Below are 25219 nucleotides of genomic sequence, written 5' to 3' on the forward strand. Positions count from 1 at the left end.
ACATTTTTTGTAATTTTTAAACAGCGATTTTCACCCCTATTTTTGACCACTGTTATGGGCTAGTTCAGTAATGATGGAGTACAATTCTTACGAAACGTGGCGTGACATATCAATCATCATGGTAGTAAAGATGATATGGTGAATGCCCTGGGAGCGAATTTTGCTTGGGAGAGAAGGTACTGCCTGTAAAATTTCCGAGAGCGAATCATCTGGAAGCAAATGCTCCGAGAATGAGTTTTCTTTGGGATGAAACTCAAGAGGCGAATTTTCTTGAAACCAAATTTTTTTTCATGCCCACGAATAACCCACGGTGTTTTTATAATTTTTTTTAAACTGAAAAATCAATTTTGCGAGAATAAATCTGCTGGGATGGTGAGGGTAGCGTAAAAGGCGCTGAAAGACTTCGATAACGGCATATAAAGGAACTTGGGATAAACTTGAAGAGTAACATAAAGCGATGTTCAAAGTCTTCTGGGCAATTGGGAACGGATCTGAACATCGCAGAGGTGGTGTACAGGGTGAGTAAACGATTGCGCAGAGTATCTTATTAATTTTAAAAATATTTGGAATAATACAAGGTCCGCTCACAAAGTAGGACGCTTTGTTTAAATGGAACCCCCTGTATTTGAATGCATTTTTTAATTCTACGTGTAATTGTATGACTTTTTTTATTATTATGGTTAATATTCGAAAAACTAGTAGATTTAAGGATAATTCGATTTGTAAGAAAAACTTGGCATTTGCAAACGTCAGTTTATTGTCAAAATGATTACTTAAACTTTCTTTTATCCTGGGTAATGTAAAAGTCAAATAAATACATCTACGATCAAACCTTAATAAAATACCTTACAGGGTGTTTTGAGGTTACAAAATACTTACCCTTAGTATTCCCGCAAATGCGAAACGACCGACCGATTCGGATATCAACACAACACTACCTCTGTACGGTAATGTCCACTAATGCGAGTGACGAAACTGATAACATATGCCCCTGACTAACACAAAACTAGTCTATTTATTATCTTTTGTATTGTGAATAGCTTGTCCTATACGCTTTGAAATATTCCACTTGATTTAATAATGTAAAAAGGTTTCTGCGAGGGTTGGCCAATAATTTTTAGCTATCTAGCTCAAACGATTACCGTTTTTTAGACATTAGAATTGCATCAAATATCCGAAAAACTATAATAAATAATAATAAAAAATAGCTTACAGGGTGTTTTTGTTTGTAGGTCCAAAGTTACAAAACTTGATTTAAAAAATCCAGGATTACTTTTTTTAAATAGACCGTATATTTTTCTGTCATCTTTTAGCTCCTTCAAAAACGTTTAACTTTTGATAATAATGTCCTATACCTATCTCCAATAGTTTTCGAAATATCTTGGTTTTCCTGGTTTTTATATTCAAATCTTAAATAAGTTATATGTAATTCACATAATATCGTGGTGACCATGCAAAAAAGGCAATTTTTATCTGCCTTGTCCAAAACAAAAATCATATCGATTAATTCATTTTTTAAACAATTCATTTTTAAGTCCAAAAACTGGAGAATAGGTAAAAACACTTTTATAACTTATTTAAGATTAAAATATAAAAACTAGGAAAACCAAGATATTTGTTTTTTTACTATCAAATTTATTCTCTAGTTTTTTTACAGGGTGTTCCATTTAAAAAAGTGAAAATGAAACTATTTTAAAAATGAAACTAAACTGAAAAGTCCTTTAAGGGTTTTGGCACATGATGAATTGAACTAAAATATTTTCTTCAAGATAGCGCCACTTCCGCAAATACCGGAAGTGGCCATCAACTTTGTTATTTTAAATAGGGACCCTATTTTTTCTACATTTTCGGATTCTACGTCGAATTTGAAGTACAACGATACCCATAGTTGACCCTTTGCTCCAAGGGCTTTGTCGGTATTCAAGTTTTTATGTCAAAAATTGAATTTGCAGGGATTTTAAAAAGTTATTATTCGAAAACGGTGAGAGATATTGCAAAACAGTTTTCACTACTTTATTAAGGAAAGATCGAATTTTTTATGGTATGCGTAACCGTCTAAAAAAGTGAGACTTCGTCACTTTTTCAAAGCTCTCAACTTTTAAATTTTTAAATATCCGTAACACCATTTTTTCAAATGACACCCCCAATTTTTTTCTTCACTGTTGTTTTCCTTTTTCCGAGACTTTGAAGCAGCCTTTGACATGTATCAAATTAAAAGTCTCGGAAAAAGGAAGACAACAGAGAAGAAAAAAATGGGAGACTTGCCACCAGTCTTTCCAACTCTCATGGTTGCTGAGAAAAAATTATAGAAGAAATCCAAATTTCACCGGCTCCCAAACGAAACACGTTGGACCTTCGGTTTATTTGGAAAAAATTCTTGCTTGGATCTCCTTTACCACCCAATTTTTCTTACATACTTTTACGTACATATATGTAACACCCTGTATAATGCAAAAAGTATCAAACCCTTAGACCTCCGAAATATTGCATTTTCTCTTTGTAGGTATCTCCCTTCAACATTTTCGAGATATTCACAATTGAGTTTTTAGTAGCTCTTTCCGCCCAGAACAAGAGAGGGATAATAAATAAATAACGCTAAAACCCGGCACAAAATAGTACTCAATTTTTGGGGCACTTCTCATAGTTCGAGTTTCTGTTGACGATACGAGAAAGAGAGACCGAGATTTGCGCTTTATGAAAGTTTAAACTGTATGGCAAAATTCTCAGCGGAAAGTAAGTTTTGGGTACCCGAAGTCGGCTACCCCTCGAAAACGCGCGCCTTGCAAAAGGTGGTTAATTGCGCCCATAGGAAAAAAATTCCAGCACGCAGGAGTTTTACAAGATCTTTTCGACGACGACTAGTTGGAATACAATCGGACCAAAACTGTAAAAGAAGAGGAAAAAATGAAAAATCACCACGTTCGTAAACAACGCTAGGGGTTGGCGCCCAGATGTCGCCCCACATCATGTAGCCCCATCCATAAAGTTGGTAGGTACACGTACGCTCCTTCTACAAGCGATCTTTTACGGATGGTCAGCCAGACAGCCAGCCGGCCAAAGAATAATTTTGCAAAAAAGCGCTAAAAGTCAAGAGGAAATGTGAGATATTAAAAAAAGATTAAGAGAAACTTAAGGGGGCCATGAATTTGAGAATCTAAGAAACATTTGAAAGAAACATGACGGCGAACTTCATGAGAAGTTGAAGAACCTTGAGAGGCGTTCAAGCGGAATTTAACAAAAGGTCGAGAATTGCTCAAAGAGAACAAAAGCCCGTTCAAAAGTTTACATTTTTTCAAGTTTTTAACTTAGCAATGAATTTCAAACTCGTGGGCATCCAAAAACGTTACTTTCAGTTATGGTTGCGAAATTTTGAGAATCTTGGGGACGTTACAGATTAGTACTTTGTGTGTCGTATTCGTAGATGCAGAGACACGTGTTTGACAGAGTGCCATTCACTGCCATGGCCAATCATACGAAAATACTCCTCAAGTGGGTTGTGATAATGAAACATTGTTATTAGTTATTAATACATTCAGATAAGCACAGTGAATAAGATAAAGATAAAGCTTTTTTTTTCGTCCAAAAATGTGCTTCTTGGGGCCCAGGAACTTTCACCGTCCACCCATTATAGAACACGTGCACGAAAATTAAAAAATATTTCTACTTCTTGTGCATTAAAAAAAAACTTATGAAAGTGGCAGATTGCCATTTTGTATAATAACGAGCACATAATATTTATATCTTTTGGCAATTAGAATTTACACGTGACACATTTTTATCGAAGTGTTTTTAATAGTAAAAATGTACAGGTTCCACCGAGATTTGAACTCGGATCGCTGGATTCAAAGTCCAGAGTGCTAACCATTACACCATGGAACCGATACTAATCTCCTTAAAAGATTAGTAAAAGCCGATTTAATCTCATATCAATAACTTTCAAGGTTACGATAATAATAAATAAGTTTATCAAATGTATTACTACGTGTTCTAAAATAACCTCGAATAAAATGCAGAATGCTGGTTTAATTTCTGTATGTAAAGATAGAAAATGAAAATTAAAGAAGTGAAAGCATCCTGCCTTGTTATAAAGAGGAATCCATATATGGAGAAATATTCATTTTTGTGAGACTGGTATATAAAGGTGTTAAACTGATCTGAATAGATCTTTCTCTTTCCAAATTTGAAGTCCTCAAATTCTGACGACGTTTCAGAAATATGAAATATCAAAACCTACGCAGCAATGTGGTAAAAAAGACCTACATAAAAATCATGCAATAAGAATATAAGCGTGAAAGACTTTTGGCAAGCAGAATCGACACGTCGCGCCTTTTCCTTGAAGTATTCCAGTAACAAAATTTACAGGTTCCACCGAGATTTGAACTCGGATCGCTGGATTCAGAGTCCAGAGTGCTAACCATTACACCATGGAACCGGTACTGATCTCGATAGAAGATTAGAAGAGGCAAATTGCATCTCACATTATATTTAAAGCTGCCAATGGTACACCTGAATTTCTAAGTGCGCTTTGACGTGTACATGTAAATTTCATGTAGAAATTTAACCGGCTCTGATATAACAGTAAATAGGTTTACCCAAAATCGTCCTTGTCACTTTACTGGCCACACCTGTCACTTTACCGGCCACACCGTCACTTTACCGGCCGCATCTGTGACATTGCTAAATGTTTATAATGACTCCTGTCATCACTGACAGATTGACATTAATCAAAAGTTCCATATAAAAATTGAAATGTTATATTAAAACACGATTTCGGGTAAAATTTAATACAAAACTCGTCAGTAAAATGACATTACTTGACTCGGAAATTAAAGAACTCGGCCCCAAAGGGGCCTCGTACTTCAAAATTTCCTCGCCAGCAATGTGACATTTTCCTGACTTTTACTCGTATTATGTAAAAAAAAATTATGAGACGTAATTATGAGTGCATCGTACGTGTTTTCAAATTACCGTATGCGATAGCTAATTTAATTCAAACGTCTAGTAAAAAGGCAAAATTGTATAAAGATTAAAGTGAATGCACCTTTCCTTGTTATAAAGAGGAATTCTCTAATCACATGGACGCCCATACCTACAGATTGGCAAGAGGAGGCCATTAGCTTTCGTACATTTATGATTCCAACGGAGAAATAATGATTTATTAGTGTGTGTAATGTGTAATTCTTTCCACTAAAAGTGATCGTAGAGTGACTTCTTTATTGGACGGTTTTGTATAAAATGCTTATGATATCTACACGGCACGCGTTATACAGGGTGTCGCACCTAAGACCCCTCGGATCGTAATTCCTTTACCATAAACAATACCAAAAAAAGTAAAATTGTACAGAATAACGCCATATTTCTAATTTTTTTATCGCCAGGGGCGTACTGTATTCCAGTGGCGTATCAAACTTGCGTTTTTTTAAAAATGGAACAGCCCATATTTTATTACAGAAAAATACTTATCTTTCTTGTAACATGTTACACCCTTTAACGCTAATGCTCTTTTCAACGATACCAAATTTGTTCAAATAAAGCAGGTTATTGCAAAAACAATTGAACACCCCACATCATCTTTGTTTTTGAAATAACTGAGTTTTTTTACGAAAATGATAAACTGGTTCTTTTTAAAAATGTGAAAAATTTTTTTAGTTTATTATGCGAAATTTAAATAAAATGCAATTTTAAAATTTAAGATGGCAGTTACGCCCTCTGGTGGCCATTTTTAGAACTTGAAAATAGTTTCCAGCGATTCCTTCATGACTGATTTACCCAATAATTTTTTTTACCCCTGTCTTATACCTGCCACGTACGGTTCCCGAGCTATGGCCGAGGACAGGTCTTATTGGGTCACCCGGTACAGACAGACATTTTTTAAAAACCACTTTCTTTGACTACTATAGGACCATTGAAACGCGTAAATCTGGTGAAATGTCAAAATCAAATTTTGGAGTGATCTCAATAACCTTCCAATTTTTTATTGGTGAAGTGAAAGTAAATCGAATTAGTTTTGTATCATTTAAATAATTAAAGGTACAATTAGTTAGTATATAAACAATGCGAGGCGTCCTTTACTGGTAATAGGCTGAAACTTGAAAACATCGCGAGCTAGGTGAAACTGTGATGCATTGGCCTAAATGATCTGATAAGTTAGTGCCTATGGTACCAGAGATGAAACTGTCAAAAGAAAAATTGAAAAATATATTACCAATGTAGTTTCGTTTTCTTGTGGCATCTAGAATAGTCTTCACGTAACCAAAAGAAGAAAGTAGATTGCATAGCTCAGTACCCAGAGCACTGCAAGTGTTAAAATAAACATTAAAATCGCCACAAGAGAGAATGCGCTTCACTTTATTGCAAGATGGTAGTGGTGGTAGTGGTAATAACAACTATATACAGGGTGGCAATTTGCACGATAATTACTAAGCTAAATGTAATGCTATTTGGTATGGTTGGAAAGCATTTTTTCAGAGCTTTCCAACGACGTATCACACATGGGGGGTCACTATTTAAGATTTAAAAGTTTGGGTGGCTGGGGCGCAGGGGGTTGGAGGGGGTGCGTCGCCAACTATGTCATTGTGATTCCCCCTCCGAATTATCGAAACGGATTTTGATTTTTTAAAATATCTCGTTTATTTACTAAGACATGGGGGGTGGTAAGTTTTGAAGTTGCCACGCAATGTTTTAGAAATTTGGGTATTTTAATCTAATATTCTCGTGCTGCATTAATTGGAAGAATACTAGTTTTTTTGTGATGGAGATTAGCAATCGCTATTTACACACAATGTTTACATAGAACGAGCAGATAGTTTGTGGCTTATTTATAGTACAGTACATATTAATTGAAGTGCTTCAATAGCAAAAATTTACAGGTTCCACCGAGATTTGAACTCGGATCGCTGGATTCAAAGTCCAGAGTGCTAACCATTACACCATGGAACCGATAGTAACTTCGTTTTTTCACTACTAGCGTCTGATGACATGATTATTAACCTTTTTTCCACTTGTAAAGTAGGCTTTCTCGGCATTTGTTCAAAGTGGTTAATAATTTTTTATTATTAACTTGTAGTCAATAATGAGAACTGTCACGCTGTCACTTTTAGAAAACACAACCCGAAATTTCGCTCCATGAACGTTTAGACAAGTTCTTTAAAACGAATAATTGCCACCATTCGCAATTTCCAGAGAAATCACATACCTAAAATTATCACATTTTGAAAAAATTCGAACGAAATTACTCTTTGAAAAATCTCAATGACAGAACAAAATACGGCCTGTTTGACTTGTACTTCCACGTACTTGATTGACATGTTAAATTAAGAAACAAACAATTCTGTCTAACCGTTAACTCTCTTATCAATATAATATGTTAATTTAGAGGATTTCAAGTGCTAGTAGTGAAAAAAATAGTATATATACCACGGTAGAGAAGTCTATTACTTCGCACCTTACACCCCTCGGCGCAAGCGCCTCGAGATGTAATCTTGGTGCTCAGGCAATAATAGTGGACTTCTCTACCTTGATATATAATGTACTATTAAAGCGTATCAGAAGCACGTTAAATTTAACTAGTAAATAAAAATTAAAGCAATGTGTGCATTTTTCCTTGAAATCTTCTAATTCACATAAGAAGAACTCGTGCGTTCATGTCAGTACAAAACACATGAAATAATGTAAATAGTATGAGAGTATGGGATTGGAATCTTCTCTTCTGGGTGGAGTCAGGAATTCATGATGAAGATGCTAGCTGATAGAGGTTAACTTCTTCTTTCTCTGGCAATGGCAACTCTTTATTAGACTTTTGTATCAGATCTTCGATTTGCCTCCTTTGGGAAGTGGAGTGGATGATTCGTCACGTGCTTGCGACTCTATTTTGAGGCCACAAATTTACCTTTTCGAAATCTACATGAAAACCTACGTCGTTAGATTTCCCAGCATCAAAGGTTTTTAAGTTATTCAAGATTTTTCAAATTGAATATTGAAATGACAACAGCTTGAAATTCAATTTTCAATTTTGCAATTTGACTATTCTGAAACGCCCGTACCTAGGGGGAAACAAGTACCATTTTTAGTGCACACCAAAAATTTAAATTAATTTACGTTAATTCAAAATAATTCACGTTAATTCAAGTTAAGTCACAAAACTTCAAATTAATTCACGTTAATTTAAATTAATTCATCACCACACCAAAAATTCAAAATCGTTTCCCTCTAGGCCCCTGCGCTTTTTAATTTCCAAAGAAAATTGTCTCTTCCATGGCGCATTTTTTGTAAAATGTTTGTGTGGATTGCAAGAGTTCATTTCTACAGTGCTAATTAAATAATAAACCTAAATAAACACTTATTATGTCTTTAATTTACCTTGTTTCTGTGCTACTTCAAATAAAAGAACTGGCAGACGACGACTTCTAAAATTGTAACTTAAAGTACTACAAGACACAACGTAAAATCTAGGGGCCCTAACACTATCATCTAGGAGGTCTGAGTCTGAGAAGAATGCGAGTGGTATAAAAATCAACGTAATTAATTATTTGAGAGCCTGTGGCTGTTTTTTACATTTTTTTAAATATATAAGTGGAGTAATATGGGGAGGATTTGTATTGTGTAACACCAAAATACAGAGTTTGTAAAAACCAACAATGAAATAAGATTAGAATTGAAGACAAAGGAAATGGAGTGACAAAAAAATGATTAGGACACAAAACTACTCAGTTTGATTTCCAAAAAACGTACTGGCCCTAGAAAAGCGTTGGAATGCAAAACAAATAAAAATTGAAAGGATTAAATATAGATAATGATTTAGCAAAGCAAGAAGTAAGTGCGCACAGTTCAAAAAAATTACCAAGTGAACGACAGTACCTTAGAAACCAATTTCGAAAAAAAATTCAAAGGGCTGTAAATTTTGAACTAGTACCCCAATCTTGGAACTGTTTGAAATTCTATAAGGAAATTTTTTTCCGGGCCGATCTGAGACAATTTGTTTTTCGGGCCTCAAAAAAAGGCAGTGTATAACCTTCCTTTTTTACCAAAAATCGACTACAGCAAAATTTCCCGGGAAAACACTTTTTCTTATTAATTTGGGTGCGTAGAATCCAAATCAATTCGTACTTTTTCGATCAGACTTCTCAATCAAAAGTTATAGACTAGAAACCAATTTCGAAAAAAAATTCAAAGGGCTGTAACAGTAGCCCAATCTTGGAACTGTTTGAAATTATGGATTCTACAGGCACCATTCTATAAGAAAATTTTTTTTTCGGGTCGATCTGAGACAATTTTTTTTGGGCCTCAAAAAAAGGCAGTGTATAACCTTCCTTTTTTACCAAACATCGACTACACCAAAATTTCTCGGGAAAACACTTTTTCTTATTAATTTGGGTGCGTAGAATCCAAATCAATTTGTACTTTTTCGATCAGACTTCTCAATCAAGAGTTATAGGCTAGAAACCAATTTCGAAAAAAAATTCAAAGGGCTGTAACTCTTGAACTAGTAGCCCAATCTTGGAACTGTTTGAAATTATGGATTCTACAGGCACCATTGTATAAGGAAATTTTTTTCCGGGTCGATCTGAGACAATTTTTTTTTCTGACCTCAAAAAAAGTCAGTGTATAACCTTCCTTTTTTACCAAACATCGATTACATCAAAATTTCTCGGGAAACACTTTTTCTTATTAATTTGGGTGCGTAGAATCCAAATCAATTTGTACTTTTTCGATCAGACTTCTCAATCAAGAGTTATAGACTAGAAACTAGTGATTTTAAATTACACGTTTTTTTTAAAGTGCTTAATATTACGTGTAAAATTACCAATTGTTTATCTATTTTATGTAATTTATGTAACTTACCATTTTTTTTTAAAAACCGTAATTTTACAGTAAAATTACCAGTAATTTATGTTTTTTATGTAATTTACAAATATTTTTGTAACATTACCTTTCATTTATGTTTTTTATGTTTTTTTTTCAATATTGTATAAACCTTTTTGAATTTTGTGAGAGTTTGAAAATAAAAACACTTGTTAAATTATATATTTTGGTGTATTAAATAAAATACCCAAGCAGTAGGTATTTCGCCATCACGCGTCGTTTGGAGGAAGAAGTTCCAGATCGCGAATTAGAGGCTGTATCATCTTCATTAAACCAAACTAAATTCAACGGTGAATCGTTTACGTTGGTAATTACGTTGATGATCTGTGGTAGTACCAATCAAAATGTATCAAATAGGTATTACATTTATGTAACTTACAAAAATTACGGTTTTTTTAAATTAAAAACGTAAGTTAAGTTTCATAAAAGACATAAATTACATAAAAAAACCGGCCTCTTGTAAGTTACGCGTAATATAACCGTTTTTTATGTAACTTACAAATCGTTATTTTACAATCCACATCACTAGTACCTATATAAGAAAGTGGGTAAGTATACAGGGTGGGTGGCGTGGGTGAAAGATTGTGGGTTTATTAACGCACATACTTAAAATTCATTTTCGGGACATGTTGAAGGACTCAACTAAAAATATTTTCAACGGACAGGGTGATTTATATCAAAGTTGGTTTTTTAAAATATAACTCCCCCTATATTACTGTATATTTCGATTCCTTAGTCAATATTAGTAGATGTCCAGTAAAAATTGAATATCGCAGATTAAATCACCCCGTATAACAATTGCAATGCTTTAGCGCAATGCCAAGCATACCCAGGAACTCGTTTGCTATATTTGTTTACACATTTTTTTTATTTGAAGAAATTGTTTCTTCCCTTCCACCGAATGTTACAGCCTTTTATTTTGCGCTTGATATGCATGGGCAATTAATGCAAATGGTTTTCGGAAACTTGTATATAAAATGATCGGAGAGTCACAAAGACTCCTGAACAGAGCTATTACACTGCGTATAAGAGAGCTTTACAAAAGACGCTGATTGACAAAAGAATTATGAGGCATATTAACAGTAAAGTAGAGTAGGAAAGTAAATTCAAAATATACTTTTTCTATTTCGGTGTCACAATGATGATTTTGTACAACAGTTGTACCGGGTGATTCATTAGAAGTGATGAACGCTTGAATTTCGCGCGTAAGGTTTTAGTATTTTTGACATTATTAGATTGACGGTTTGAAATTTGTTAGTAATTTTTATCTGTCATGACTGTCATTTAAGAAACCAGTGTCGCCATTAATTGTTGTGTGCCATTTGCGGTTTATTACTTTTTCCATTTTGAACAATTTTTAGAGTTGATGCACTAAAATATGTAAGAAACGTGACTGTGTCTAGTGTTTAGTTTATAATTTGTGGTAAAACAGAAGCAGTATTTGTAGATTATAAATAAGTAAACGATTTACTGAAAGCATGATGATACACCACTGCAATTAAATAAATGATCATCAATTTGTACCAACTTCATAATTTTTTTGATTTGCGGGAAATTCAAATTGTCCTCACTTCTAATGAATCACCCGGTACAAAGACAGTGATTATAGTCGTTTTTTGTTGGTAACTCATCTCAAGTTGGCAGTTACTAGTTAGTACAAGTAGGTACTTCGTTGGGTACTTCCATGTTTGAACTTCAAAATGTCAGTCTTACTACGCTGCCAACCTAAAACTTAACGGTATAAAAAGTGTTCCCAACATAAAACATGTTAGTTCTAATGTTCCCTATAGTTTCGGATAATGATTTTTTAAATTAAATTTAAGCACGGAAATAAAAAAAATAGTATGAAAAACGCGTGTTACAATGCTTTATTGTAATACTCCTATCTTGCGGGCACTCGTGGCTACGCTTCGCGTCGCCACTCGTGCCACAAGATAGTCGTATTACAATAGGTCGCATTGTAACACTTGTCTTTCAATATACTATTTTCTATAAAATCCAGGTAAACGAATAATCAGACAACGTGATCCGGAACTGGACGTGTCACCCCTTGATTATCCATAAATCAATTTTATATGCAAAAAATAAAGTTTGCTTGGTTGTGAATACTAAATAAAATTCCGCCGGAATAAGGTGCGGAAATATCCGCGGTATAGAACAAAAGAAAAGAAATCGTACAATGGAAATGAACCTCAACGAAATCTAAGGATTCACTTGATTTGATAGCTTTAATTATTTTCGAAGTAAAAAATTAAAACCCATTGAGAACCTCGCAAACAATCCTTTTAGACCGATTCATTCTCCTTTGCAAATTGTAACCAACGAAGTTCCCGGCGTTATTATGCTCGAGCAAGAGAATTACAATGAGCGCCACTTGAGGAGCAGCGAATTGACGGTAATAATTAAAATATGCCACGTATTTTGAATCGATTTTCATAATATTTCAGAACGCAGCAAGATAAGGGAGCTGAAAAATGATTTCGCGTTGAAATTTGAAGCGGAAGAATCTTGAAAATGTTAATTAATATTTCAAGTATACTTTCTTGCGTGCCTTTATAATGAATGCGGTTTTGAAAAATTCTTAATCGTTTAATTTCTGAAGTGTCTAATTTGATGAGCAGTGCAACGGTGTACCTCCTACTAAATTCCCTTTCAAATGTGTTAAACGCAAACTCACTTTTCGTCTTCATTTCCGTTTGGAAACAACCGCAACAGCACAAAATTGCTACAATATTTGTCTTATCCATTGTTTATCCGCTTTTTGTAGGTTGAAAAAAGATCAATACTTTTTGAAGTGATGTCATGATCAGATTTTCATTCCTATATAATACAAAGATTGAGCCATTTGAAATATATTTTCAATTTTCCATCTCCAGTTGAAATACTATCTCCGAAAGATTAAAGTGCCTTGGAACCATCTAACAAGAAATATTGTAAATTCGTCGTATAGTCTTTTGTTTAAATTGGCTATTGATTAAGTTGTGGTCTTTTTGATATACAATTTTTTTTCTTTTCATAACTTTATATTTTAAATCGCCTTTATTTACGAACCTTTGAAGTAAGTACTCGTAACTGTCGAAAACAATAACTTGAAGACCCTAAAAATTATCAAAGTCCTCGTGTGAGATCGAAGGGACTTAAGCGCATTTTTGTCTGGTAGATCAGTGATTTATTAGCCAGTATTGACTCCACCATCAATAAGATCTTGTCGAAAGCTACCACATTCCCTTCGTAGGTACCCGCTTCCCACTTCCCGTGCACCCGCAATTCGCTTTTGAAGTTGTGACTCCGCCATCAGTAAAATCTTGTCGGGAGGTACCATATTCCCTCTGTCGGTACCCACTTCCGACGTCCCGTTCACTCGCAATTCGCATTTTGGTGGATTTCGCTAAAAACCCGGTACAAAATAGTAGGTACTCAATTTTTGGGTACTTCTCATAGCTCGATCTTTCTATTGACAACACGAGAAAGAGAGACAGCGATTCGAGCTCTAAAAAACTTTCGGGCGCCCAAAGTCGACTAGCCTTCGAAGCGCGCCGTGCAAAAGGTGGTTTATTTCGCCCCTAGGAAAAAAACAAAATTCCGCCACGCAGAAGTTGTGCGCGTTGACAAGAATCATCCCGACGACACCTATTTGAAAGCAATCGGAGACAAACTGTAGAAGAAGATAGAAAAAAACTGAAAAATCTAAAGGTTACACGCTCGGAGATGGCGCCCAGATGTCGCCGTCCCGAAAGTTGTTAATTACACGGCCCCGATAGGTACATGTACACTCCTCGTCTTTTTACAGCGTTCTTCTACGGGCTCGCATGTACTGCCAGCCACCCAGCCAAAGTGAGATTAAAAGCTACCTTTTTACAAATATATTTGCAAAAATGCGCTAATAATTATATCTAAAAGACATCAATTTCTTGTTATTTATTGACTTTTCCGCTGTACTTATTTAGACCGGAAATTCAAACAAATTATGACTAATGCAATGACAACGCCAAAAAAAACACTCATTGCATAATTTGATTAATGAATATTTATTGAACTTAAACAACATATGGACTTACTTTGTGACGAGTTATTATTTCCCGGTCACCAAATCTGGATACCCAGGAGTTGGTGAGTGTGAGGCCGGATGTGGGGGGGATATAACCACTTTTTTTTATTGACTGAAATCCGTAAGTTTCGATCTACTTACGAGCGAACGTATAAATGGCAGTACTCGGCACCGATTGGCCACAGAATTCCGAACTGGTATTAGGGCCGAAATATCCTGCATTTTACACAACCAAAATTTGAAGGCTTATTTTTGACTATACTGACAGTTGCAGTGAAATGTTCTGTGGTACACAAACCAAAATCGAGGCTCTTTTCTGGCCTCCTGTCAACTGTAGTTAATCTTCACAACTGCTCTAATGCAGTTCAAAATTAATTAAAAGAACTCTATGTATAATGAAATATTAAAATTAAAAATAAAGTTAATTACAAGAGAAGCAGTAAAAGGAGATAACTAATCCTCCTCCAGCTCAATTTAATATCAATTACGTTATCAGTTCGCATGTTTTGGCAACTTAAATTAAATGACCAAACGAATAATTCCGACGGCTTCATTTTTAATTAATCTCAATAAGTGCAACGCAACATTGCCATATCGTCGAGATTAATTGTGGCTGTCCCTGAACCACGCCCCATCGCCATAGGTCGCATTTCAGATCACACACAAAGGTATATAAGATTATAGCTACTTCTCTAATTCAATTAATTAATCTTAATTGAAAAGAATTACCTTGTAGTGACGTATTCCGATAGTGCACTGAATATAACTACCAAATGCTTCTGAACTGCACATTTCTTACATCTTTTCCCTATCAACAGCCTTTCCTTTCGAGCCCATATTAAGCGCTCTTACGTAAGTTTTTATTTCTGTTAATGTTTTTGTTACACAACCAAATTCTGTACATAAACTCTGTAACAGTTTTAAAACAATGCCAACATGTTGTCTATATTTCACTTTTATTCACTCTGTGTATAACTTTTTGCGCCGCGCTGAATGCAACCCATCTAGTAACTTTATGCATTTGCGTTGGTGTTATTTTCATATCTATCTATGTTCGTATTGGTGATAATTCATTTCCGTTTTCGATAAGCGTTTTGGAGATTTCCTTATATGGTATTGTAAAGGCCGTTCTGTGATTTAATTGGTTGGAGATAAATTTCTTCGTTGCACTAGCCGGAAATTCGGAAAGAAAGTGGGGTCTTCTCGCTAGAACTTGCAGGAGGAACGTGTGTGTTTGACTGGGATTCGGTGTGTGTTTTACCATCTTCATGTTCCGTTGGTGAATTAACCATTTGCGAAAGCATTTTTACTTGCCAACGAACTTAAATGTTGTGTCGTTAAGGAATCTAAATCGACAGCAACTTTCCGAAATGGAATTTTAATCTTGAAGCCGAAACACTCATCGATACCGATCCGATCCACGATATAACGCCTTTTACATTACTTGCTGTTTGACGAAGTTTTTTTTGTTTACTCTCTACTTAGAGGTTCGTTCGTCTATATTTAAGTGAGAACCAGTCGTAATTAGGTTATATTTTTAGAGTCCTTGTATTGGATAGGAGTCCTTGTACGAGATAAAATCCTTGTACCGATCTACGTACCGAATGGTGTTATTGAGGATGGATTGAACTTGGGAAGTTAGGCGACAGAATATTGCAGAGCAGTGCCGTAAAATCTAGCATTGCAACGTTACGATCTTGCGGGCTAAGCCGAACTCTTCTAATAACCGACACCTTTTATTGCACTACGTAGAAGACTTACACCAGGACCCAGAGGAGCCATTCAGACGTAAATATTTGATCCTGTGGTGATGTAAATGTTATAAATTTATCTGTTTGTATTGAATTGGACCCACATTGTGGTAATTGGCATATGCACTCAAGCCAATTGTAATACTGTTAATTAGTCAGCTTGGAATATTGGGATACGATAATTGATAATCACTTAAGTATTACTCCCATGTACGAAGTAATAACCAGTATGTAACGTACGAGCTCGTAACGACTTGAACCACTTCATTGCCCCCAAGCTACCGATTAAGGGATTGAAATCACTTTATCTAATTCATCACTTGTGCCACGGTAACAATATTTGTGTTCTGACCCCAGAGATTCTGGTGGGTTTTATTCCGTATTTCATGGGGGAAATTTTTTTTTTGTAAATGTTTTATGTTTGAATTAATTTGGAGTATTTATTGTTTAAAGCCTCATAGTTGGACCTAAGTTTTTGGGATTCCCATTGGGGAACCGAAGTTTTGGTTGTGCTTTTATGAAGGTGCAGAGCACCCCAATAAATAATTATTTTTGTGGGATTATAGTTACATATTTTTCAAGCTAAGCTACCTTTCCTAGTTCGGGTAGTGATAAGCGAAATTGGACGAATTAGGTGGCGCCCAAAAGACTCTACCAGAACCACTAACCGTAAGTAGAGAAGATTGAGTTGAAATCGAGGATAGCTACGGAGCTATTACCAATTGTATTGAATTCTTTTACCTACGTCCCTGTATTGTCTTGCTCTCTCCGCTGTTTACCCTTTTGTCAACAGAGCTAGCTGGCCGGTCAGCGGCGTGTGTTTTTATTTAAAAAGCACATGGTATTTTTTTGTAGCGCCTTGCCTTTTGCAGCTCGCGCGTTATATAAAATTGGCGCCTCAACTATAGTGGCCTTGTTTTTTTTGTTGAATTAATTTCGTGTAACAATATAAAGGTGGAGAATTATAAACAATTGGCAATCGCTTTAAATAAAGTTTCAATCACTTTTAATTGGTACAATTTTTACTCAACTTTTGGAATTTAATCTCGATCCAACGAAATCTGAACCTACTGTACTTGTTTTATTATATTGTGTATTGGTATTAGGTATTATTACCTTATCATTATTATTGTGTTTGAATTTATAAATAACGATTATGGCAATGGACATTAATCGTTTGCGAGACACTGAACTGCAATATGAAGTCGAAATCAGGGGTGGTCAAGTAGGGGCTACTGTCACTGAAAGTAGGAACATCCTTAGAAAACTTTTAGAGTTAGAGAAAACACCTGGTTATGTCCCTCCGACATATCCTTTCACTTTTGCGGACGATTTGGCTGCTCTTACCGAATTATCGGTTGTGCTCCAAAACCGTATCGACTCTTTCGAAGATGCTTATGGGGGTGGTTCTTATCTCTCAATTGTAACTCTGTTTGCACATGCTGACCGACGCCTACACCGGACTCGAACATTACTTACTCTTACTCCTGAACAAACCCTTAAGATTTCGGAATTAGTTACTGTTTTTCGTCAACTTAGGGCATCATTAGATAATAAAGCCTTCCGCTTCAACGATAGTATGTTATTACCATCTGCCGCACCTATTACCACATCAACACCTACGAGAACTACTGCAGAGGTGCAACCTAAATTATCTGTTCATAGCACTCCTGTGCATAAATGGGGGATTAAATTTTCGGGAGATACTAAAGGGGAAACTTTGAACTCATTCCTAGATAGGGTGGAACGTATGGCTCGCGCGCGAGGGGTGGATACTGTAACACTTTTCGAAACCGCATACGATTTATTTGATGGAAACGCCAGTATTTGGTATAACGTCAACTCTCACCGAGCGACGTCATGGGAACACCTGACTCAGTTATTGAGGGACGCTTTCTTACCCCCTCACTATCAAGAGGATTTACTGGATGAAATTAAGGCAAGAATCCAGGGACCTACCGAGAAAGTCGACATTTATTTTGCCATAATGCAGGGACTTTTTGCTAGATTACAAAAACCACCCACCGACCGCGAACAAACGCGAATTATTCGTAGAAATCTTTTGCCTTTTTATATTACAAAACTTGGACCAAATGTACCGGACACTTTGGACGGACTTTTGGCGGAATGCCATCGTTTTGACGCTATTAAACAAGATTTAGCTCGACACGACGCTTTACGTACTCAGACTCGTTTACCATTATTGGAGCCAGGATTTAGCTGCCCCAATCAACGACCTACCACCTCACGTTTTCCTATTCATTCGATGGAAACGCGTGAGTCACCCTGTTTTAATTGTCAGCGCATAGGCCATAACCGTGTGGATTGCCCCGAACCTAGACAATTGTTCTGCTATAAATGTGGAGCCACTGGGGTTACTATTCGTTCCTATACCTTCTGTTCGGGAAACGGACCACGAAACGCTCGTTAGGTTGTCGCGAGGTTTCGGAGGTTCCGGCAACCAAAATATTCAAATCTTCTTCAAAACCGAAATTAGATTTTTTGGTTCAACATGTGAATAACGATTTAAGACCTTACGTAAAACTCACCCTATTAAACCTTCCTTTAATAGGATTGTTGGATTCTGGCGCTTCGCGCTCATTTATCAATGAAGACCTTTGCTTTAAATTACAACAACTTAATTTGAAATTCGTAAACCAACTTACTTCCTGTACTGTTGCTAATAGTGTTGATGCACAGTCTATAGGTTACATCATAGCTCCATTAACTTTAAAAGATAGGACCATAATCTTAAATTTGCTAGTTATGCCTACTTTAACTACCGACTTGATCCTTGGAATTGATTTCTGGGATAGGATGGGAATTATTCCTAATGTTTCTGATGATTGTTGGCATTTTGTTTCCACAATCCCAACAACTAGACCGAGTGTAGCCATTATTGACCAACCACATCTCACGGCTGAACAACAAAACTCTTTAACTACCCTCCTTAATCAGAACTTCGAAGCCATGGGGACCCAGTTAGGTATCACTACCGTGGGGAAACATGAGATACGCCTTGTTGAAGGTGCAACACCTCTCAAACAACGATACTACCCAGTTAACCCTATTAAACAAAAGATCATCAACACCTGCATCGATGAGATGTTAAAAGACCACGTCATTGAACCATCTAATAGTCCGTGGGCTTCACCTGTATGTTTAATCCCGAAGAAAGATAATACCTATCGCTTCTGCGTGCATTATAGGAAGCTTAATTCTTTAACGGTAAAAGATTCTTTTCCTCTTCCTTATATTTCTACCATTCTCGACCAACTTCGAGATGCTCGATACCTTAGTTCGCTTGACATCAAGGCGGCCTATTGGCAAGTCGAAGTGGACGAATCTTCCCGACCTTATACAGCCTTCACTGTGCCTGGACGAGGACTTTTTCAGTTTCGTCGCATGCCGTTTGGTCTGACTAACGCACCAGCAACTTTCCAACGCATAATCGACACTGTGTTAGGACCCGAACTTCAGCCTAATGTCCTAGTATATCTGGACGATGTTATCATCGTTTCCCAGGACTTCGATTCGCATCTGCGAATTTTGCAAACCGTCTTCGATAAACTTCGTGCTGCAGGGTTCATCCTTAACAAGGACAAATGTCATTTTTGCCGTTCTGAGCTGAAATACCTAGGGTATGTGGTCGACGCTCATGGATTGCACCCCGATCCGGACAAAGTGAAAGCCATTCTTAATATTACCTCTCCTATTAATCTTCAGGAAGTTAGACGCTTCTTAGGTACCTGTAGTTGGTACAGAAGATTTATACCAGAATTCTCAACTATTGTATCACCTTTAACCCGACTTCTTAAGAAGGATGTCAAGTTTGATTGGACTTCCGAGTGTGAAGAAGCCTTTGTGCAATTAAAACAACTATTAGCTACTGCACCCATACTTCACTGTCCAGACTTCACCAAACCTTTCATTTTACAAACCGACGCTTCAGCCTATGGTCTGGGCGCCGTTTTAACTCAAACTTTTCCCGATGGAGAACGAGTGATCTGTTATTTGTCTCGATCCTTGTCCCATGCGGAATGTAATTATAGCACCACTGAACGCGAGTGTTTAGCTGTCATTTGGGGAGTGGAGCAACTCCGACACTATCTAGAAGGAGTTTCATTTACCGTAATCACCGACCATCATTCTCTCTTATGGCTTCATTCTCTTAAAGATCCCCAAGGACGTTTAGCACGATGGGCACTTCGTCTTCAACCGTACACGTTTACCCTTATACATCGTAAAGGGAAAGACAATGTGGTACCTAATCTTTTATCACGTACCGTACCACTAGTCAATGCTATTACCCCTTCGGACGAAACTGTCAATCCCGTGGTATGTTTGATCGATTGGAACTACATCCCCAGAAATACCCTGAATGGAATATGAGGAATGGGTTACTGTACAAGTACATTCAAACTGCTTCAGACGCTCGAGACTATGAAAAATGGAAACTCGTTGTTCCCAATAATTTTCGTCGTGCCATTATACGAGAATGCCACAACAATGTTACATCTGGACACTTCGGAGTGTATAAAACTTTCTGGCGTATTCATCAACATTACTATTGGCCCAGAATGCTCCTGGACACCAAACGTTTTATTAAACGCTGTTCCACTTGTGCGGAACAGAAACCCGAACAACTACGACCCGCTGGTCTTATGGGATCTCACCCTAGAATTTACGAGCCTTGGCAAATGATCAGTTTAGATTTCATTGGTCCCTTACCACGTTCTACGCAAGGACGCACTCATCTTTTAGTTGTCTCTGATTATTTAAGCAAGTTTGTACTTCTTTTCCCCGTAAGGACTGCAAATGCCCAAACTTTGGTGAAGTGTATTGAAGAATCTGTGTTTCTTGTATATGGAGTACCTCAACATATTATTTGCGACAACGGTGTGCAAATGCGCAGCCGTCTTTTTATGAATCTTTGTGACCGCTACCGTGTTAAAATTCGTTTTACACCCTTTTATCACCCTCAAGCCGACCCTGTGGAACGTGTGAACCGGGTGGTAAAGCAACTAATTTCAACTTACATTAAAAATAATCATCGACATTGGGATGTCAATTTAGCTTCTATTGCCTGTGCCCTTAGAACCTCTAAACACGAAACCATTGGTGTTACTCCCTACCGAGCTAATTTTGGGAAAGAATTTCGTATTCGAGGGGACAGCTTCGACACTGACTTGACTGAACAAGAACCAATTGATGTTGAACAACGACTAGCCCAACAACAACAACTATACACAAAAATAGTCGAACGGATTAGGAATATGCATGACCGAAACAAGAGAACCTATGACTTACGACGAAGGCATGTGACTTATGAGATTGGAGATCAGGTCTGGCGTAAAAACAAGTCTATCTCAGACGCCACTAAGGACTATTCTGCCAAATTAGCACCTCGATTTTTAGGCCCATTTATGATCGATCGTAAAGTGGGTTATCTCACTTACGCTTTGAGGGATGCTGATAGAAAACCCGCAGGCCTGTGGCATGTCCAAGATCTTAAGCCCTATGTTGAGCCGGAAGATCATGGTTAGGTTTAGTATTTTTAGGTTTGTCTACCGTTGACGGACGTTAGCTGTTTTGTTGGATTTCACTCTTTTTGACTTTTATTATCGGATTTGACTTCATTTAGTGTTGACACTTTGTCTTCACACAATTTTAGGGATGGTTGGATGGGGACTGTCGGATGGTCCATTAGGGGGTTGTGCCGATCTTTCTTTCCAGGTGCAACTTTCCTGCTCGATCACCAGAGCTCGATCACCAGAGCTCTTCTTTATGTTATCATTTCATTTCATCCTCATCTTTTCGTAGTATGAACATTGGATGAATGAGCTACGAGAAGGGTGTGAGGCCTTGTGTATCTTTCGAGATCGCAGGACTCCCCCGACTCAGTAGGAACTGTTGAATGTATGAGAACACGAGGAAGGAGATGACCTGTGCAAGCTTCGGTGACCACAGGCTCTCCGGAATCAGAGTGACTAAGTTTTCTTTCTCTGCGAATGTGTTAATGATCATTTCTATCTCATAGCACCTCCTGTCATTTCATCGTGCTAGTACATGGTGGCAGTGAGGAGGCATCTTTTTCTTCTGTGACTGTCTGGGGTGGGTTTCATGTACATCTATCCTCTATCGTACTCTTCTGGGGTGGGTTATTTTGTTTAGTTTCTCTTTTGTATTTTTGGGGTGGGGGAGTTTTTACCGGGGGCGGGAAGGAATGCCATTTGTGGATCCTGTTGTATCTTCCTGGGTGAGCTACATGGGAGTGTGAATTTTGTATGAATGAGGGTAACAGCCTACCCACCTACCACTTCTGCTACCTCATCCTGATCCACTTTGCTTCCTTACCGTAGTAAACACTTTTATTATTTTTTATTCCTTTCAGTTTTTGTTGTTGTTGGAAGTGGTATTGCTTCACAATACGCTTTCTTTGACTTGTTTCTTTTGGTTTTTCACTTTTTTTTTTTTCCTTGTACCAGCCGAATGCTGAAGAACTCTTGGAAGGCGTGAAGAGTTTGGCTGTTGCCTACCGAATCTAGGGCAATAGTTGTTATGAATGAGTCACTCGTGTTGGTACGGCAGGATCGATGAGTGGGATTCCGGGTTTATTTATTTATTTATTTATTTATTTTTTTTTTGGGGGTTTCACTAGTATGTTGTGCTGGTGGTTTTCATTTGTTTCACTTTAATAGATCGTCGGATAAACTTCTTGGAAGTTTCCCGCCTCTCGAAGGAGAGGGGGAGTGTAACAGTTTTAAAACAATGCCAACATGTTGTCTATATTTCACTTTTATTCACTCTGTGTATAACTTTTTGCGCCGCGCTGAATGCAACCCATCTAGTAACTTTATGCATTTGCGTTGGTGTTATTTTCATATCTATCTATGTTCGTATTGGTGATAATTCATTTCCGTTTTCGATAAGCGTTTTGGAGATTTCCTTATATGGTATTGTAAAGGCCGTTCTGTGATTTAATTGGTTGGAGATAAATTTCTTCGTTGCACTAGCCGGAAATTCGGAAAGAAAGTGGGGTCTTCTCGCTAGAACTTGCAAGAGGAACGTGTGTGTTTTACCATCTTCATGTTCCGTTGGTGAATTAACCATTTGCGAAAGCATTTTTACTTGCCAACGAACTTAAATGTTGTGTCGTTAATGAATCTAAATCGACAGCAACTTTCCGAAATGGAATTTTAATCTTGAAGCCGAAACACTCATCGATACCGATCCGATCCACGATATAACGCCTTTTACATTACTTGCTGTTTGACGAAGTTTTTTTGTTTACTCTCTACTTAGAGGTTCGTTCGTCTATATTTAGGTGAGAACCAGTCGTAATTAGGTTATATTTTTAGAGTCCTTGTATTGGATAGGAGTCCTTGTACTAGATAAAATCCTTGTACCGATCTACGTACCGAATGGTGTTATTGAGGATGGATTGAACTTGGGAAGTTAGGCGACAGAATATTGCAGAGCAGTGCCGTAAAGTCTAGCATTGCAACGTTACGATCTTGCGGGCTAAGCCGAACTCTTCTAATAACCGACACCTTTTTATTGCACTACGTAGAAGACTTACACCAGGACCCAGAGGAGCCATTCAGACGTAAATATTTGATCCTGTGGTGATGTAAATGTTATAAATTTATCTGTTTGTATTGAATTGGACCCACATTGTGGTAATTGGCATATGCACTCAAGCCAATTGTAATACTGTTAATTAGTCAGCTTGGAATATTGGGATACGATAATTGATAATCACTTAAGTATTACTCCCATGTACGAAGTAATAACCAGTATGTAACGTACGAGCTCGTAACGACTTGAACCACTTCATTGCCCCCAAGCTACCGATTAAGGGATTGAAATCACTTTATCTAATTCATCACTTGTGCCACGGTAACAATATTTGTGTTCTGACCCCAGAGATTCTGGTGGGTTTTATTCCGTATTTCATGGGGGAAATTTTTTTTTTGTAAATGTTTTATGTTTGAATTAATTTGGAGTATTTATTTTTTAAAGCCTCATAGTTGGACCTAAGTTTTTGGGATTCCCATTGGGGAACCGAAGTTTTGGTTGTGCTTTTATGAAGGTGCAGAGCACCCCAATAAATAATTATTTTTGTGGGATTATAGTTACATATTTTTCAAGCTAAGCTACCTTTCCTAGTTCGGGTAGTGATAAGCGAAATTGGACGAATTAGGTGGCGCCCAAAAGACTCTACCAGAACCTCTAACCGTAAGTAGAGAAGATTGAGTTGAAATCGAGGATAGCTACGGAGCCATTACCAATTGTATTGAATTCTTTTACCTACGTCCCTGTATATTTGTCTTGCTCTCTCCGCTGTTTACCCTTTTGTCAACAGAGCTAGCTGGCCGGTCAGCGGCGTGTGTTCTAATTTAAAAAGCACATGGTATTTTTTGTAGCGCCTTGCCTTTTGCAGCTCGCGCGTTATAGAATTTATTAGCACAAAAATCCGATACAACTCCGAACGACCCTCGAAATCTTCATGCATCCATTATTTTTACAATAGGTACACCTGAAGGGGTTGATTCTGATTCTGATTTGATAAAGAATCCACCTGCAAAATTTCAATATCAATCTTGTGTCAAGTTTCAGTATCATCGGAAAAAAAGGAATTATCAATTATCACAATAAGCGAAAAATTTTATATCAACTGTGCCAATTATCTCTATGTTGTCGAACAGTGTGATGTTGGGGTGTTTTGTGATACTCATTACGAGAATAGCAAAGTATTTTAAATTATCAGTACAAAGTGAGTACAAAATTAAAGTGAAAGAAAATTTATGTTAACACTACAATATGAAGTTGGAGCGTCATCAGAAGAAAAGCACAAATTAGCACAAAATGAGCACAAAATTAAATAAGTGAAAGAAAATATCAATGTTGGCACTAGTGTGAAGTTGGAGTGTCATAACGTGATGAACAGAAAATTAGCAGCACAAATTAGCACGAAATGAGCACAAAATTATGAGATACTTATAGAACTTAATTCATTTCAAGTGGACACTACGGACCCAGAAACACTGGACCCACTTATTTTTGGTATTCGAATTCCGTCAAAATGCATTATTCTTTTACCATACCACTACGTTGGGGTATGTGCGTGCATAAGGTGCGCGTCGGCAACTTGTGTTTACAGAGACGCCGAAACTGCATGTTGTTCGTATTGCCAATGCAACAGTGTTGACAAAGGCAAATATAATTGCAGAGACCCATTCTAAACATAAACTGTTATTCAGGAAATAAAAACGTTCCACTTAAAATTAAAGACTAAGATTAAAAATATGTTTTTGGTTTTATTTTAAGGAATTTGTACGGTTTTTTGAGTTTAGATTTTTAGAATGATGTCTCATCAGCTAATATGATTGGCCACTATTAACAAAAAAACACCTGACATTGAGGCACCAGAATAATAATTGTCTAAATATTGCTACAATACGAACCATTTATTGTAATATTAAATTACGTACGTGAAAACCTGTAAGTCTTCCGTTTTCCGAATACTGGTTTCTTGATTTTTTTAAAACACAAA

General features: G+C 36.9%; 2 long non-coding RNA genes and 3 other non-coding genes across 5 annotated transcripts; 2 read left to right on the plus strand and 3 right to left on the minus strand.

Annotated features, from left to right (window-relative positions):
* Window positions 1–3807: 3807 nt before the first annotated feature.
* Window positions 3808–3879, minus strand: Trnaq-uug. Its single transcript has one exon. It is a non-coding gene; the product is annotated as a tRNA-Gln (tRNA).
* A 481-nt stretch (window positions 3880–4360) lies between these two features.
* Trnaq-cug lies at window positions 4361–4432 on the minus strand. The gene has a single exon. It is a non-coding gene; the product is annotated as a tRNA-Gln (tRNA).
* A 2435-nt stretch (window positions 4433–6867) lies between these two features.
* Window positions 6868–6939, minus strand: Trnaq-uug. Its single transcript has one exon. It is a non-coding gene; the product is annotated as a tRNA-Gln (tRNA).
* An 8208-nt stretch (window positions 6940–15147) lies between these two features.
* LOC116164575 lies at window positions 15148–16220 on the plus strand. Its single transcript, XR_004143940.1, has 2 exons — window positions 15148–15396; window positions 15451–16220. It is a non-coding gene; the product is annotated as an uncharacterized LOC116164575 (long non-coding RNA).
* A 6263-nt stretch (window positions 16221–22483) lies between these two features.
* Window positions 22484–23792, plus strand: LOC116164129. Its single transcript, XR_004143814.1, has 2 exons — window positions 22484–22967; window positions 23022–23792. It is a non-coding gene; the product is annotated as an uncharacterized LOC116164129 (long non-coding RNA).
* Window positions 23793–25219: the final 1427 nt, after the last annotated feature.

Source organism: Photinus pyralis, unplaced genomic scaffold (genome assembly GCF_008802855.1).
Source record: "Photinus pyralis isolate 1611_PpyrPB1 unplaced genomic scaffold, Ppyr1.3 Ppyr1.4_LG2, whole genome shotgun sequence".
NCBI classification, from domain to species: Eukaryota; Metazoa; Arthropoda; class Insecta; order Coleoptera; family Lampyridae; genus Photinus; species Photinus pyralis.